Genomic DNA, 12,258 nt, shown 5'->3' on the forward strand with positions numbered 1-12,258 from the left:
AATAGCTTTAAAATCTGGATATCCTTTTTTATACATTCTGTATATTAAATTTTTATTACGCCGTTCACCGATGAACTAGATTATTGGTATTTATTTTTTAGATTCAGTCTGTTTATTTATTTAATTTGTCTTGTGTTTCGTTGTTATTCTTTTGCGATATTTATATCGTAAAATTTATATACATCTTTCTTATGTACAGTTATCATTACCGAGTAATTTTATTAATTAAATATTATTTAATAATTTATTTTTTAAAATAAACTAATTAAAACCGTCGAACTAATTTTTTATACGTTTATTTTAATTATTTTTCATATATTTATTTTATTTTAAGTATGTTTTTTAATAAATCCGTACGTAATACAATTTATTTTATATGGAGAATATGATGATCGTGGGAAATTACGTAACGTGGAAGTGTTACGCTGTAACTAGGAAATGTTATTATTGTTGATGTTAAATAAACCCAGCTCGAACAAGAAACCGGTGAAAGGCCGTCTATCTCTGTTTCTTCCACGATGTAATAATCGAATGAGTACGGTATATTATTGTCTCTGTTTTAATACATCCAGCATCAGATATAATTAGCCATTACCCTCCTATAATTGTCATTATAGCGCGTTTATAAATTCACTAGGGGAAATAAGCTTTTAAAGAAAGGGATTTTTTTTTGTTACATCATTTCATTTCTATTACTATTTGGTGGTTAAGTAATCGAAAGGTCATTCGATTGGTTTTACGTTTACCGTATTATATATTATTACAATTTAAATATTTCATGTTCCGCCAATTATTTTTAGTTGTTTCTTTATCGTTTTTTTTTCTTTTAATTCTTTTTGTTTTTTTATTAAGGTTTTACTTTAGCGGTTATGCAGTTATATAATATACTAGTGTAGACAATGGAAAGTGCGATATTCGGGACAAATTTTACATGCCGGGATTTTCCAGATCTTGAAGTATCCATAATCCTATGCATAAAAAAAATTGAAATAAATAATAAATATAATATTTTAGTATTGAAAAAATCCCGTAAAGATGTGGGACGTACGTTTATACTAACATACATTATTACGAATATATGAATGTAACCTATTTTTTGATTGGTATATCAAACAGGATAAACCGATTTGGATGAAATTTGGAAGGACGTTTTCTGAATATAAGGGCATCGATCCCGCTTAATTTTGGTCACGATTAGCCAAGAGGGAAGGGTAATACGAACCATTTGGACCCCAAACCAAATTTTAACTCTGATTCAAAATTCAAAAAGTTAATTTTTTTTACGTAGCTTCTCAGATACCTAAGATACCTTCTTATGGTATTTGATATTATTCAACTTTCCCCTCCCCCGTAGAGATGATGACAAAAAACTAGTGTATTAACCGAATTTTATGAAATTGTAAATACGAGTCATTAATATTTTTTTTCTAGGCGCCCAACGAAGTGTCATTATCAGCGCCTATAAGTATATACTTACAATAATATACAATACTTATATACAATACTTATTCTTATATACTTATACTTATACAGTAAAATATATACAATATATTACTTTAGGAAATAGTTCACAACATCAAATTTAAAAATTAAGTCGTATAAAAAATAAAATCAACAATTAAAAATATTAAAAAATTAATTTAATACAACAAAATTACTGTCTGGCATTTGCAAACGGCCTAAAATATACGAAACAGATTATTATAGTAATAATAAAATATCAGAATACAGACGCACGGTCTTAAGAAATACTAAAACGTTTCGTCGTATTGTTCCCTGAAATATTTCGGTAGTAAGCCCCTAATTTAAGATTCCGACTAGATCCCGCATAACGACACTGTCCACAAGGATGCAGCGTACTTGTGGACTGTATCAATGAGTCGTTGGTACCATTTAATTTCGGTTTCGAGCGATCAAGATAGAGGAGAGATACGAGTTACCGTAGGTTCTCTATTTCAAAATTTTACTCGGATTACAATAATTTTTTTTACGTAATTCTTTACTCCCACATTTATTTTAATGTCACACTTAATTTTTCTCAAGTCTGTCGACAGCGAAACCCTTCGTAAAAATTACAATCATGAAAGACAATTTACGGTGCCTAGAGAGAAATTCTGTTTATCTCCATCCCCGAATAATTAAAAAAATGTATACGACAGTAGTATTTCCCTGTAATGAATAAAGGATACTTTCCTGTACTAGATAAAAGCATTTATAACGTAATGAAAGTTCTCAATTATCGACTTCTTTTTATTAAAACACTTTTTTTTATGATTGTGACGGTCACAGGTCGTTGTTCAGCGAATTCTGCAATAGAAGTCTGATGTTGCATTTTATTGTCAAAATAAATAACTGCAATAAAAAGTGAAACCGTTTCCTTTTGTTTCAGTTTCTTGATTCTTTCTTATAAAAGAAAAAAAATCAAATAAATGTATTTAGTATTTAAATGATTAAAACTAATTGTGCGATTATTTTTATAATTCTACTTTTAATTATCTGTTTGCACTATTTATGTTAGTTCGTTCGAAACTTCAGTTTTATGAATTTTTTAAGGCGTGAACAAAACCGTTTCACTATTTTAAAGTGAAAAATTAATTTCGATTCTGTTTCTGATATTTTACTTCTCCGTAGTCTGCCGCAATATTCTTGAGTACCGACCTGGTCGGTCTAGTGGTGAACTAGCAATCCCAAATCTACAGATTTCGAAGTCGAGAGTTCTAAGATTCAAATACTAGTAAAGGCAGTTATTTTTATACGAGTTTGAATACTAGATCGTTGATACCGGTGTTCTTTAGCGGTCAGGTTTCAATTAACCACACATCTCAGGAACGGTCGATCTGACCCTCTACAAGACTACACTTCATTCATATTCATACGTATCATCCTCTGAAGTAATACCTTACGATGGTTCCGGAGGCTAAACAGTAAAATAAATATCCTAGAGTTTAAAATGTCCGTGTTGTAAATTCGATACATTGTAAAAAGAACCACAGGAGGAGGAAAATTTACGCGTTACTCTCTTAGTACAAGTTTACAATTATCGGAAATGGTAATAATAATCTGTCTGTGTATAATAATAATAATAATAATAATAATAATAATAAATGATAATAATCTGCCTCTCCTGACTGAGTGAATTTGTTAATTAAATTGTTACTCATCAGGCGAGCTAACAAACAGCTTACCATTTCCTTGTGAAAACTATTGTGTAAATTATCATCTCTTGGGATTCTTTTTAAAACACAGAACTAATTTTCAAGACAGAAATGGGCTGTCATCTCTTGGGATTCTTTTTAAAACACAGAACTAATTTTCAAGACAGAAATGGGCTGTCATATGTTGACCTCACATAAATACGTATCATGCAGACCGATATTTAGAAAATTTCAAAAATTTTAATTATCCTTATGATTTATTTATGAATGTTTGTTAAAAAAATATTTATATAATAATTTTTCTTAAATAATAACAGTATCTATCTCTAAAAAATCGGAGAACAGGATTTTTATATAACTCAACAAAATACTGTATGCACCAAAATATATAATACTGGATTTCGCGCAGTTTTCATGCGCATGTCCGTTCATCGGAATTATTGCATCAGCATTATGTGACTTGTGTCTCGTGACAGGACGGTGAGGAGCCACGAACTCACCCGAAATGAGCCGATCGCTTGCTCGAGTTCTCCTCACAGTCGAGCCACGCGCGTATTTCAAATTCAACTTCTAATAAAGAAATGACAACTTGAACATGAATTAAATTGACGGCTTTTTGTTTATAAATTTAACATTTAAATAATTATTAATTATTCATAACTTTTAGTTATATTAATTTATGGACAAATTATTTACAATTATTTTTGAATAAAAATTAAATATTTGTTAATTATAAATGTACTATTTCAATTATTTTTATCTTACTTTTTTTACTATTTCATTAACCCTTTCACCCAATACATTTTTCTGATAGTCCATTTTCGACGAAAATTTGTACCAATTCACGTTCAAGTCGTCATTTCTTTATTAGAAGTTGAATTTGAAATACGCGCGTGGCTCGACTGTGAGGAGAACTCGAGGATTTATCGGCTCATTTCGGGCGAGTTCGTGGCTCCTCACCGTCGTATCTCGAGACACAAGTCATTATGTGTTGTTAGTAGTGCAAAGAACGTTGTGGTGTAAGGTTGGAGTTGAAAGTGGTTCTCACGACGTAGGAAAAGTTTTCATTGTGGAGTATTATTTTCGCTCGTACGGAAATGGTAATCAAGACAGCCCGAGTTTGAAGTTAGTGGCGGAACAATATCACGAATAATTTAATAAGGCGGCACGATCGCACAGTTATGCGACTATCGTTACGAAATTTCGTCATGTATTGTCTCAACGGTAGGGAAGATCTGATAACTGTGTCCACAAATGAGAATTAAGGACGTGTCCTCGATCAGGTTTTGGAGTCACCCAAACGAAGTCTTCGACGAACATCTTTGAAATTGAATATCAGGAATATGTCGCTTCGGCGATTGTTTAAAGACATAGTTGGATTTCCGTACCGAAGTCAGGTTGGACAATAAAAATAATACAGAATAACAGCTCCAGTACTACTGTATATTTTAGCATACTGTACTTCGGCTTATGAGCAGTTCCTTATTACGCTTCCGTTGCCATTTTTATTTTCCGTCTAGAGAGCGCTATAGCTCTAGAAGGGAAAGTATTGTAATCGGTCCAGTTTGGCTATATGCGGTTTTCACTGGATCTTTACATTTTGACACCTAAGGATCCCAAAATATCGAATGGAAATTTTGCGGATGTTAATGTTCGTATGAATGTTTGCGTTGTTTTCGGTGTCGGCCTCTAAATCCCCTTATATTTCCAGAACTACTGGGCCGATTTTGACCAATATCCATCAGATTACTTCTGTATATGGGGCGTCTATGTCAGTAAATTATCAACATATAAGGTCAAGGGGGTGAGACTGTAGACCAAGGTTCTCCTCATTATCACGAGATTTCGCCTAATTAAGGTCATATTTTTCTTAGGCACATTTTTTAACGATTAAAAAATAACAATATTTGCAAAAAAAAAAGGTTTGAAAATCGCACCCCCCACCCAAAAATATGCTGTTGCAGTAGCCTGCTATGTTGTGACGTCACTGGTGAGCGGTAGAATTAAATAAATGAATAATATTTAAAGTGTAAAAAAAGATAACTCGGTCTGGCTGGGTCTCGAACTTGATCGACCGGTCGACGCGGTACCTGGTGTGTTAAGCCACACGGTTACACCTGTCTGCCGACCGTACAAGCGAAATTTGTTGCATTAAGTTGTGAAATTACATTAGTTTAGTTAGTGACGACCGCCAAACCCGCAGGAATGCAATACGATATGAGCGCGCGCCAAGTAAGAATCATTGAATTAAATAAACCAAAAAATATTATATTTAAATAAAATGATAAATATTTTAAATTAAGTTGTGTATGTAAGCAGTGCATCAGAGAAAACCCACAGTTGTAGGACTTTCCGGAACGCGGCTTTAGCCGCGTGACGGGAACTTTGTTGTCAGCTGTTTTTATTTATTACAGAACCATTTAGTAGAAACCTTTTCCACCAATTTATTTAAAATACCATTGAAAAATTTTCTTTTACGGAAAGTGAATATTTTTGTGGAATAATTTTTAAATAATACTAATTAAACGTTTTTTACATCCATCATTTACCTGCATTCCATTGAACTTTACATAAGTATGTGCTCAAATAATTTTTAATAACGCCTTCTGAATTGTGAGTTATTTTGTAGTTTTTTTATTTAATATTTACCTTAACAGTATTTCTGGTGTTTATATTTTAAATCATTAATATGGAATTTAATCATGTTTATTTTTTATTTTATAATTTTTTTTTTTGTTTTTTAGGTTGTCCTGATAACTGTTTTTACCACGATTTCCCTTGATCTAACCAGGCAAGTGTTGGGATATTTCCTTTTTTTATTCGTAGATTAGCATATCTGCCCATTCCTAACGTGACAGTGTATCATTATGTACCTAAATCATCTTAAAGGACCTTGAAAAAAGAAAATTGACGTAAAAATCTTCGACCTACTACAACCCTGTTGAAAACAGCGGTCATTTATTATTTTATTTTTATTATTTATATTATTATTATTATAATATTATTGTTATTATATTATATTTTTATTTATATTATTTTTCACAGCTAGTACCAGACGTGTCCTACGGTAAAGGTAAATCCCAAGCAGCGGTCACAGAACGAAAAATAAATCTTTTCAGGAAGGAACGTTTACCTTTTTTTTTACGTTTATTTTGAAAAGTTATTCAAGGATTCCCACGCTTTATTAACAGCCGCTAATATAAGACCGCTCTCGACGTTTTATCGTTATCATGATACGACGTATTAAGCTTCAAATTCGTGTCTATTTGTGTTTCCCTTCCCCCCCCCCACCAGCTAATAAATTATATTACCGTGGAAAGTTTATTCACCGGTTATTAAATTTTATGCGCTATCCTTAAAGATTTAATTAATGGGTCACGAATATGTTAGTAGGTTCACTAAAATGTATTGTCGGAATATATTGTTGAAAAATCCGCTCGCTTCAGCGTAAAAAAAACTTCGATGAATATTACTTACGGTACCCGATTCGATGTGTATTCTATATCGGTTATATTTTTACAGCTGCGAAAATTTCAATTCAAATCGAATACCGGTTTATATTTGCCGGAGCGAGTGACGTTAGGGACTCTGTCAACGCAAAATTGCGAACCGTGCAAAAGAATTAAAAAAAGTCTTATAAAAATTTACTAAGTTATTGTATAAATGTTTAACTCCTTTTGTATATTTTTATCGAAAAGGATTTATTAATTTGTAGAAGAATAACGAAAAATATCCTTAAGTTTTTCGCGTCTTGGATAGTGCCGTAAATGCATATATGAATAAAAATGTATGTAATCCAAAAATATTTGATAAAGGCGATACCAGGCAGACCTAATCTTTACTCAAGTAAGGATTTATTCGAGAGATTTGAAATTTAAACGATTAAGCGCATCTACATCAAAAGTTTATTATATGTTAATAAAAATAAAACTTTGGTTAACCCTCGTAAAAAATATATAATCTGCAACCGTTGAATGGTGATTTTGAATCGCCCAAAATAAATTTAAATGTCGCAGAAGACAAATTTTGTACAGATCGCGTAAATTGATTAATTTCATTTTCCAACGGTTCATCTATAATCATGCTAATAAAACATCGATCAAAAGTATGGGAAAATGGTTTATATACCGACATTAATGATATATACTTTTTTGGCACAAAAGTGTGGCAGATCGTTTAAATTATTTGTTTAATGTTACACTTAGCATTATATAGTTATGCTAGATATAGTTATGCTAGAATTTCCGTACAATATTACCGTTTACATATTAATTAAATGTGCATTAAACGGGTACCTGCGAACAGAATACTTCTTTACAAGTATTGTATTTCATATAGATATGCGTACAACATTTTTTTGTAAGCGTTAAATTGGAATGGTCGATCTGAGATTGTACAAGAATTCACTTCATTTACATTCATACATATCATCCTCTGAAGTAATACGTTGCGGTGGTTCCGGAGGCTAAACAGAAAAAGAAGAAAGAAAACGTATACTGTTAGAATGTAGTCATTATTGTTTAAGTATTTTAACCTGTGATAGTTTATTAATATTTTTAATTATTTATAATATTTTATCTCCTGATGATGGTTTTTAAATAAACCGAAAGATTGTGAGTCACACTTAATTTGCTGGTAAGGTGGATTTTCATTTTATAAAAATTTTTAATAATCTGAACGTTAGTAAAAAACAAATTATAATGGAATCGCCTCTAGATGACTAGTATATTGAATTGCATGTAAATTTATGGAAATAAAAAAAGTGTTAAATAAAATAATTATAAAAATACCAATAACTACTACTAATTGTACACATCTACCTAGAATAATTATGAAAAACCGACAAAAAATAGTTAAACAAGATTTTTTTTTCTTTTTTTATAGACATTCTATCAGTAAACAATAAGTTAATTAGCGATGTTAAATTTAATAACAGTAAATCTACTATTGTAGTCTGGTGCCCGTGTAGGATATACAAGCCGGTTACTTTAATGGCCTTCACTTTTTTAAAGACTAAAAGGCATACGAAACACAACATAATTAGTAGAAACAATATATATATATATATATATATATATATATATATATATTTATAAACTTTTGAACTGACGGTGGTATTGGGGTCTGGGGGATGTGAAGTCGAAATTTTCCGGAAGTCGAACCACGGTACCCATTACAGTAGGTAGCTTTCTTATGAAATCTAATGCCAATTAAAAAAAAAAAAGAAAATCTTGTTTATTTTTTAAAAATATTCTAGGTAAATATCTACAATTAGTAGTCTAGTTTTTTAATTATTAAATGGCGTATGTTGACTGAAATAAATTGTTTTATTAACTTGTATTTCAAGAATAATTACTATTAAATGTTTAATTTTGTTTAATTTATTTTCTTTAGTAATTTTATGTGGCGTTTATTATTTTATTAATATTATTAAAATAGCATTTTCAACATGAATAATCAGGAGCGGTAAAAGGAACGTATTTATATTATTATTATTATAATTATTACTTATTTATTTAATAGTCCTTGAAAATATATCGCATAAAAACCTATATAGTTTTAAGTAAAATAATAAAAGTTCTATAAAAGACGGATTGGAAATCGATGAGGAAATCTTAGTTAATAAAAAAAGGAATGTTACAAGATTGTCGGAGTATTACATAAACGATTATTAAGAACAACAAAGCACTATAGGTCGCTGCTAGTTATTTTTATTTAGTTATGTTTGTCCCACATATTTCGTTTCCGCTCATAAAAGGGAAATTGTGATATCGTCTAAATGACTCACTCTCTCTCTTTTTTTTTACGTTTGTCCCAGTCTTGTTTCTACAATAATGTATATTATTTCTTAGAAGTAATGTCACATGACATTCTGATATAATGCATACGCCATCCTTCTTTTCTCTTTTTTTTCTTTCTCTGTAATTAGAGATTGTACTGGTTTCTTATATATTATATTTTATTATATACATTCCTTTTTATGTATAATATAATTATTGTGCAGTTAATTTTAAATTAGTCTATTACACATAATTTATTGTAAAATTATGTTTAATTAAAAAATAATTAATCTCTTAAAGGGTGTTTCTTTTAAAACGCAACTCGAATAAAATACTTTTTAGAAAAGTTAATACCATAATTTAGAATGAAGAGGTCATCATCACTACCTATTGTTGTTCTTTATAATTTTCCATTACTTTTTTGTGAACGATTACTTATTTTTTGTTATTTTTCGTTGATACCGGTGTTCTTTGGTGGTTGATTTTCAAGTAACCACACTTCTCAGGAGTGGTCGACCTTTTTGTTTTCCTGCTTAGCCTCCGGGAATCACAATCAGTTATTACTTTAGAGGATGATGTATATAAGTGTAAGTGAAGTGTAGTCTTGTACAGTCTCAGGTCGATCATTTCTGAGATGTATGATTAATTGAAACCCAACCACCAAAGAACACCGGTATACACGATCAAGTATTCTAATCCCGTATAAAAGTAGCCTTTACTAGGATTTCAAAGTTGGAACTGTCGACTTCGAAATCAGCTGGTTTGCGAAGACGCATTCACCATTAGATCAACCCGGTGGGTTTAGAAGTGGTCGATCTGAAACTGTACAAGGCTACACTTCATTTACATTCATACATTTCATCCTCTGTAGTAATACCTTACTGTGAATCAGGAGGCTAAACAGAAAAAAAGAGTTATTTTTTGTTTTCTGTGTTTTTTTTGTTTAGAAGAAACGATTTTTGAACGCGGAAGAAAGGATATTTTTTGTGGAAAATTATTTAACTACTAAATCTTTTGTTTTGCGGCAAAAAGCTTTTGGATCGCAGTTCTCAAGTATGAGTGTACCGAATAAATCTTCAATTCGTCGTTTGATAAAGAAATATAGATTGTTCTGTTTGCGATCAGAGACGTAGCCGGAAACTTTCAGTACTAGTAATGAAACAATTGAAATTGTTAGGGTAAGCTTCTTAAACTCGCTTGTCAAATCGTTACGAAAAATTATTACAAAAAGGAATATCTTTGTATAATGCCTTTAAAGCTACCCGGCTACTTAACTTAAAACCTAACTGAATTCATGTATGGCATGAATTATACCCGGTTGATTACGCTACGGGGCTTCTCTACTGTCGATGCTGTAACGGGTTAAAGTGTTGGATTTGTACTTTTTATAAATGAGGCTCGGTTTCATTTGAGCGGTTACGTTAATCGTCTGAATGACCGATCGCTACTGGAGCTCCAATAGTCATGTCATCCGTTCACGACCTCTATACTCACAAAGAATTGGTGTGTGGTGTGCAATTTCCAAGCGAAAAATAATTTGTGTATTCTTTGAAAACACCCTTAATGCAGACTCCTACCGAGAAATTTTAACGCAATTTATTTCAAATTTAAAATTAAATGAGAGAAATTCGTAGTTTCAAAAAGACGGAGCCACATGTCACAAGGCAAGAGAATGGACGTTTTGAGAAATTTCTTTGGTGAAGAGTAATATTGACTAGTTATGGACGGTCTAAATAGCAAGAACAATATTCAACCGGTACGTCTTCAAGTACGTTCCGGGTACTGCGTCTCGTATAGATGTAGACTTTATGCCTTATTTATAATTATCTAGTTTTTTGTATACATCGATATCAAAGGATACATTTCTTAATTATTTCTGTTTACCTTGAGACAGCAGTAAAAAAAAAATAATAATTAACATTTTTTCCATAGTTGAAGGACGGCTACCGATATTATTTTTTTTACAGTATTATTTGTAATACATAGATTAGAAGGGCGTATCATTAACATAATGATCATTAATTTCTCTTGCACCACCTGTACGGCTTGTTGTCAACCGGTTTGCTGTTTCTGTCGATTGCTGTTTTTCCATGTAAGTTGTTAAATTAATAAAAAAACGATCTGAAGTCAAATTTAGGAAGTAATATATTTATAGAAACATCGGTTGCTGGGCGCAGTAATGCGAATGTATGATCCAATGGCAGCTGGAATGGGACACCACGACTAAGGGAAGATCCTTGTGTAAGTTTATACAGGATTTGTGGGGATGGTATGCCTCAAGCTCGTTTTTAAGGATAACGGCTAACCCTGAATATTGCTGAACACCAATTATTATGGCTCCAAGCGCTATAAAATGGTGGACAGGTACTTGCTGGCATTCAGCGACCTAGGCGTGGCAGCAAATTGCTGTTTTGACGCTATAAATTTATTGAAGTCATATGTATTTTTAGTAGTTGACGGGGTGCGCCCATTTTAGTTATATATGACAAGTGAGCGGTTGGGACACGTAAGCCGGTGGTGTATGGCACCGCACTTAGTCCGCTCACGCTGTTAGATAAGCTCTAGGAGCTATTTAGGACAATGGTCGTTAAACTGTTTCGAGGCTCAGTAGCCGTATGTGGCACAGACATTCGGTCTTATGCTTTAAGGCGACCGAATGGGGCGGTGGCGGGAGAAATGCCAAGCAAACCAACGCAAGGTATACTCGATGACACGTTTAGTTGAGACTACGGAGTAGCATACCCCGTGACTTTCTTATGGGAGATTTTCTTAGGGTATATTTAGGATTCGATGACGCTTGGAAAAATGTATCTTATGCAGGATATAGAAAATGTGATTAGAAATGTGTACACAATGTTTCACAGATCAGGCATCAGAAAGAAAGGTTTTGAAGAATTAGCTCAACTGTCAGAGCACGATGTTATATCGTTTAAACCGTTAAACGAAGTTAGATGGTTATTCAGGTATTTCGCAGTCCGTGCTTAAGTCAAAAATTACGATACGGTTAATTGAGTATTGTGTAAGTTAGATAGCTGAATGCGATGACCACCGTTTGTAAATATTGTGAAAAAATTTGGACCGATTCACAATATCGGGTAACAATATTTGCTTTGAAATATGTATTGAGCAGGCTTACTTCCTCGTGGAAATATCTACAAAATAGTTATTTAACAATTATTGGTGGTCATCGGTTTGTAAAGGTTAAAATTAACAGACTAAAAAATCAATATTTGAGACACGAAATCTTTTGGAGTGACACTGTAAAAAGAATATTATCGGTACGTGAAAATTATATTGAGCGATTATTATTTGATTGAAAATTA

General features: G+C 32.0%; 1 protein-coding gene and 1 long non-coding RNA gene across 2 annotated transcripts in view; one reads left to right on the top strand and one right to left on the bottom strand.

Annotated features, from left to right (window-relative positions):
* The window catches only part of LOC142331710 (uncharacterized), an 87,215-nt gene extending 81,154 nt beyond the window's left edge, over positions 1-6,061 (top strand). Inside the window, exon 4 of the long non-coding RNA XR_012758066.1 lies at positions 5,900-6,061. This is a non-coding gene — a long non-coding RNA (uncharacterized LOC142331710). The remainder of the gene's footprint in view (positions 1-5,899) is intronic.
* LOC142331707 (organic solute transporter alpha-like protein) overlaps positions 1-12,258 on the bottom strand; it is a 207,147-nt gene that overhangs the window by 100,529 nt on the left and 94,360 nt on the right. The window lies entirely within an intron of this gene.

Source organism: Lycorma delicatula, chromosome 10, assembly GCF_047948215.1.
Source record: "Lycorma delicatula isolate Av1 chromosome 10, ASM4794821v1, whole genome shotgun sequence".
Taxonomy (NCBI): Eukaryota; Metazoa; Arthropoda; class Insecta; order Hemiptera; family Fulgoridae; genus Lycorma; species Lycorma delicatula.